Source organism: Hordeum vulgare, chromosome 3H, assembly GCF_904849725.1.
Source record: "Hordeum vulgare subsp. vulgare chromosome 3H, MorexV3_pseudomolecules_assembly, whole genome shotgun sequence".
Classification (NCBI taxonomy): domain Eukaryota; kingdom Viridiplantae; phylum Streptophyta; class Magnoliopsida; order Poales; family Poaceae; genus Hordeum; species Hordeum vulgare.
In genome coordinates this window covers 60,103,755-60,110,533 of record NC_058520.1, presented here as the reverse complement: position 1 = coordinate 60,110,533, position 6,779 = coordinate 60,103,755, and positions in this window count along the sequence as shown.

Here is a 6,779-nt window from a genome sequence, read left to right as displayed (position 1 = left end):
ACACGAGCCTATCTAGCACCACACATAGTGTAAATTATTGTGCTGATAGGTCATGCATTTCACCTAAAGATTCCTTGACAAATGTCTGTGGTGATATGCCTGCTTCCTCGTGTCCTCTTGATCAAAATATCTTGTTTCTCCCTAGTTGCTCTATGACTAATCATTTAGGGGAAATCAAGAAATATGAAGTACTTTTGACTAATGAAGAATCTGATTCACCAAAAGAATCATCATCAACTCCTCCAGTTCACATGTGCCTCACGGCAAGAGGTAATAATGAGGTATCATCTTCCCTGTGCAATAACAATGATATTTGCGATGAGGATGATGATGATGACTTGACTGAAAATATCTATGTGATTAGTAAAATTCTTCATAAAGCTAAAAATAACGCTCTTCAAAGATTCAAAGATGTTCTTGCTTACTTTGAAAATTGTAATGATTCACTTAATCATGAACAAGCTAAAAGTGAACAACTTGAACATGAACTTGAGAAGAGTCATCAAGCATGTAGAGACTTAAGATCTTCAAAAGGAGAGATTGAAGTTGCTCATGATAAACTTAAAAAGGATTTTGAGGTCCTTCTCCTTGAATGCAATAATGTCAAGGGAGAGCTCATCAAAACCTCTAAGATCTATGAGGAGCTTCAATCTACTCATGAGAAGTCTCTATTTGCTACTTACTCCTCTCATATTGTTGATGATACTTGTACATCTAACTCTACCTCATTTGAAGTATCAACATTGAAGGAGCATGTTGAGCTACGTGCTCAACTTGATTTACTAACTAGCAATTATGGGAAGTTGGAAGAAAACCATGTAATGCTCACAAGCTCTCATGCCGATCTTCTAACATCCCATACTGTGCAAAAGTTAGCTCATGAGGCTATCATCACCAAGGGAACATCAAGTCAGCGTCATGTGGACAATGACACTACTTCTAGTCAAAGTACTATATTTCCATGTGTTAGTCCTCGTAATTCGTCTACTCATAATGTTGCTACCTCGTGTGATGAATTACTTTCCTTGCCTTGTTGCTCTAACATTGAAGCTTACACTTCCTCTAGTACTTGCATTGATACTAACCGTGCATAGGAAATCAAAGAGCTCAAGACCCAAGTCACTTCTTTGAAGAAAGACTTGGAACAGTGTCATGAAGGGACGCCCACACTCAACAACGTCCTGTGTGAGCAAACATCTCCGAATGAAAAAAATGAGTTTGGAGTAAACTCAAACAAGAACAAGAGGGGCCTAGAACAAGTCAATAATTCGGCCAAAATCATTTGCTTCAAGTGCAAAGTTAAAGGGCACCATGTTAGATCTTGCCCTCTGAAGACGAAGTCTCAAAGTCACAAGCAACAAGGGAAGCGGTCACAAATTCAATCACATATTCAACTACAAGTTGAAGGAAGGCCTCTTCCCAATAAGACCCAAGCCAACACTCCCCAAGGTGAGAAGTCAACTGGGAAGAAAACAAAGGGTAGATGCTGCTACTTATGTCGTGAGAAGGGTCACGTCGCTTCGTCTTGCACGAGAGGTAACTTATCCAACCTAATCACTATTGATGATACCTATTCCCTTGGGAAGGATAAGGTTGGCAATGTGTTTGCCAAGTTTGTTGGTACTCAAAATGGTGTCAAGAAAAGAACCATTTGGGTTGCCAAGCCTATTGTGATTAACCTCTTCGGACCCAACGTAGTTGGGGACCAACAAGGTCAAACTTGATCAATAGGTGACTATGGAGGACATTAGAGACTTGGATACATAATGAAGAATTAAGGGATCTTCATCATTCATTTTATCTCAAGCCAAGCCATTTGGATTATCGAGTTTCTATTTTATATCCAATGTGCCTCCTTACGGTAACTTATACTTAAACTGTTTACATTGTTAGGTGCTTGCCCCTTTGCATGTTGTGCTTCCAACTTGCTTATCTTGAGTAATCGAGTATGTGTATGTTGGTTTGCACATCATGTACATGTGAGTCTTGCATTGAGCCTATTTGCATCTTGTCTGTATTTTTGTTGGCTCTTGTGAGAGACTAATGGATTATCCCATTGTGGGGGAGTGATGTGCTTTGCACACCTCACAATCCTATAAATGTGTATACATGGGAATACCACTTAGTTTTGATGCTTCAAGATTATCTAGTGTCTATGTGGTATGTCTTAATCATGAGAAATTCAAATTCTATATGGTCCATTAAGTATCTCTTGTTGGTTTTAATTTGCCACTTGTTAATGTTATTGGTTTACCACATTATGGGGGAGTAATATGCTATGTGCATATTACAAACCTAGAAAATGTGTACATTTGACGTATTGCCACTTAGTATTGATATTGTAAATTATCTTGTTCCTAGGTGGCATGTTAGCTCTACAAGTGTCATTTGCTTGCGTTTTATGGGTAAAGATGATCTTGCATATATTTGTGATCTACCAATGAGTATCATTTCAAAAAAAAAAATACTTCTTGTCCTTGACAATTGGTATTCCCATCATGTGATTGGAATTGATAATCATCTTTACATTGGATTTTGTGTTTCGTTTGTCTGTCTTGCCTCTTATGAGTCTATTTTTAACATGCCTAGTGTGGTTATAGATATAGAGAAAGTGATGATCCCATCGTGTGCGTTTTGTATTCAAATGCAAATTCTATATAATGCACGTCCCCTGGGGGAGCTATCCTATTCTCTTTAAAACATTCTCTTTATTCACCCATCATAAAATCATTTGATCCCCATCAAGTGTGTGTTGATGGGAGGCAAGTCTTGCTCTTCATGATGCTTTGTGCCATCATGGAAATTTGTAGAGGGCTTTGTTTGTTGTAACCTAGCTCTCTCTTGGAAACTAGATACCTCGTGTTTGTTTTCCTTCAATTGGTTTCTTGTTGCCTTCTATTTGGCATGTGTCAATGGATATCTCATTCCTTGATGTATCTTTTAATTGATATCCTTCAAGTGATAGTTCTTTTGTTTTAGGATCTTATTATCACTTGATACCTTGTCGTTTGATGACTTATCAACTTTGTGTTGAGTTGATTCTTGAGAGTCTTGAGCATGCGTATCTAGCTACTATATACAACTTCTTTTGCTTGCTTTCCTCCTTTGACCCAATATATAAGGGAAACTCCACCCTGTCATAAATTGGCTAAGGTGTGCATGAAACTCAAATTCATATCTATATGCACATATGTGTGTGGAGTTTGTCCTATGTATTGTTGGTTTTCTAACTCTTTGGTCCCAATGAGTTTGGGCACCATTTTGTTTGTTTTGTTGTTCCAGGAACAACTAGAGATGCATTGGATGCTCGGCTCACCTATAAGGAAGATGTTGAGACCATGTGATTATTGGAGCCAAGTTAGGATGATCAAAGAGCAACTATCTACTACATCAATCCAATGTTGTCTCGGTAACAAGTATCCACTTCATGCATTCTTTTCTTGCAAAGGACCCAACCTGTCTTTTCTTTTCGAGGTTGCATCATGGCATGAATCTCTTGATTTGTTCTTGTAGTACTTGTTTGCTTTCTCAAAGCATCCGAACAATGATGTCTTACTACTAGTTGGGATGTCTTTGATGTTCGTATGTTGGAAGTTCATATTGTACAATAAGAAAATATTAGGCCATGTGCTATGCTTCCAAGCAAAAGATCTCATTGATATATTTATGACTTCCTTTTGGATATCTAGTTTGTTCCTTCTTGTAACCATTTCGTGTGTACATCCTTCTTTGTGGATATATATCATCATGATTGTCTTCTACTTAGAATCTTTTACACATGAGAGAAGTTACATCTCTAATTAATATCCTCTTTTCTTTCACGATCATCATTGCATTTCCTTTTTCAGCTTTTGGTGGCTTCGTGAAAAGTTTTATTTTGAGTGCGTATCTTATTTTCCTACATCTTGATGCACTCTTTGGTCGTGAAGATTATTTTTCCTCATGCTTGTCTTGATGAGGGTTTTGCCATTTCAATTAGTATCTCTCCTCTTGACAAGGTTCTTACTTTCTATCTTCACAATGGGTTGTCACAAGCGTTGGTTCTTATTTTGTTTATTAGTAAGCTTGTGAACCCATTTTCCAGTATGTGTGTGGGAATGATATGTCTTGCACTTTGCATCTCATTTCATCAAGACTATGTTGATGAGAAATGCTCATCCTCATCTTAGTCTTCTCAAGTGCTTTGCCATGACTCATACACATTACTTTGGTTGAGCTTATTCTTAAGTTGCTTCCTTTACATGTTGCTCAACCATTTGTTTTGTGCAATTGATATGCTTATTGTCTCATCTATCTTCTTGCACTTGTTGTGTGTTTTTATTAATTTTGGTGGAGCAACGATCCTATTTTGTGCACCTGTGTCAAATACAAAAATCTCATATTAGTGCACAAATCATGGGGAGCTTCTCTAGTTTTTGATAAAGCACTATGTTGCCTTTATCATATATCTTTTATTCATGTGGTTCGAAGGACCATATGATTGTTTGTTCCATCTGGAATCCTTTGATTGCTTGCCTCTATCTTTGTATGTCTTTGTGGCATATGATCCTTTTATTTGCAATCTTTGGGTCCTCAATATAGTTTGTTTTCCTCCAACTACCTATCATTTTATTTGTGTAGTTTTCTGCACTCATTTGCTGAGAAGTACACACTTTTTGGAGGACCACCTACTATTTTGGCTTTCTAAACTTTTCGTCCATTTTGGCAATCGATGCCAATGGGGGAGAAGTTTAGAGAGTTTACTTTGGATATGTTTAGAGGGTTTTGCTTTTATTGCGTAAGCATTTACATCTTGCAAACATGCATTATTACCTTGTATGTGTGCGCTTGGTTATGCTTATTTCCTTATATAAATTCTCTTGAAGTGGTTGTCTTCAGTTACCAAAATGGGGGAGATTGTTAGAGCATATATCTCCATATGTGGTTTTGGTAATTGATGACAATTCCTATGGACTAATGGTTGCCTTAATTTATATTTATAGGATTTGTCCATAGGCACTTCTTGAAGTCCATCTGTTGGGTTCAAGGAGTTTATATGTTGACCAAGATGTTATTCAAGGTATTATCCAAAGAATGGTCATAGAAACACTAGGTTGATCAAGATCTCAGACAAAGAGTAAATCAAGATGATCAACACACAAAGCGTATAATATGTACCGAGAGGGATCAAGTGATCCCATGGTATGGTAAGCATTGTCCATTACGTGTTTGTGTACTAACCCATGGTCTTTGTGAGACTCCTATGTGGGGGTTAGGTGTGTTTCCATTGGGCTTGCGTCAAAAGGAAGATCTCATACAACCCATGAAGGATGACGTCAAGTGGTGATCGTCATCAAGATTGTGGTGTGCAAGTTCAAGTGGATCAGCACGAATATATCATTGAAACTATTGTCAATGATCATGTGTTGATAAGGACAATCTCATGTGCTAACAAGGACAAGATCAAGATAAGCATTCCTGAGCACTACATGCTTGATTCTTGTGGATGTTCACATGGTGGACAGGACAAGATCAAGATAAGCATTCTTGAGCACTACATGCTTGATTCTTGTGGATGTTCACATGGTGGACAAATGAAGATAAATACATAAGCTAGGCTTTCCACATTGTGTATGGGAAATCTACTTGAAGACTTCATCATGTCTTGCTTTCAACTTGAGCCAAGAAGGAACAACAACATCAAGCTCAGGTGAAAGGGCTAACTCAAAGGTATCAGTTCCTATGACATTAGTGGTGCGAAGTGATGATCAGCGAATAAAAGTATACACTCAAGTATGGATCATCAGTACTCTTTTATGATTCTTGAGTCCTTAGGGATTCTGCACTATTAAGAGGGGATCACAGGTTTTGCGATGAACTTGCTCAAACTACAACTTCACTTTCTGCTCAGACCACATCTCCACTGCTTTGCTGTTATCTGAAAACACAACCAGTGCCTCGGACATCCGGCTTCCTCCGGACGTCCAAGGGTCGGACGACCGACTGTTCGGAAATCCGGAGCCCTGCACCAGAAGAATATGAGCTCTATAACTCGGATTTCCGGCTCCCTCCGGACGTCCGACCCCTGTCGGAAATCCGGAACCTACCACCAGTAGAATTTGAGTTGTATAACTCGGATTTCCGGTCCTCTCCGAACGTCCGGTCACTGTTTAATTCAAAATAGTTTCAGTCATATCTACAGGCCTCGGACGACCGACCCCTCGTGGACGCCCGGACTTCCGACAACTGTCGGACGCCCGGATCCTGTGTAACTTAAAGTGTCCGCAGTATTTTCAGTGATATCTACAGGCCTCCGACGACCGATCCCTGTCGGACGTCCGACCCCTCGCGGACGCCCGGACTTCCGACAACTGTCGGATGTCCAGACCCTGTGTGACTTAAAGTACCTCCAACGGCTGGATTTTTCTCCCCACTATAAATACCCCTCTCCCACTTCGTGAGAGGGTTGCCCAACACAGCCTTATCCTCATAAGAACACATTTCCACCTCACACACATTTGCTCACTCCAAATCTTGGATCCCAAGAGCATTTGTGAGCCCCTTTGAGAGTTGTTCCAATCAAAAGATAGACCGTATCCCTCTCCGTCTCTCAACCCAAGCTATTTGTGATTTGAGGAAGTTTTGAGCATTCCCCGTGATCTTGTTACTCTTGGAGGTTGGAGACTCCTAGGCGGTAGGAGTTCTTTGGAGAGGAATCAATCCGTGTGATTTCCGCCGGAAAAGTTTGTGAGGGTTTGGAAGCCACCTCAAAGGCTTACCACTAGTGGTTGAGAAACGCC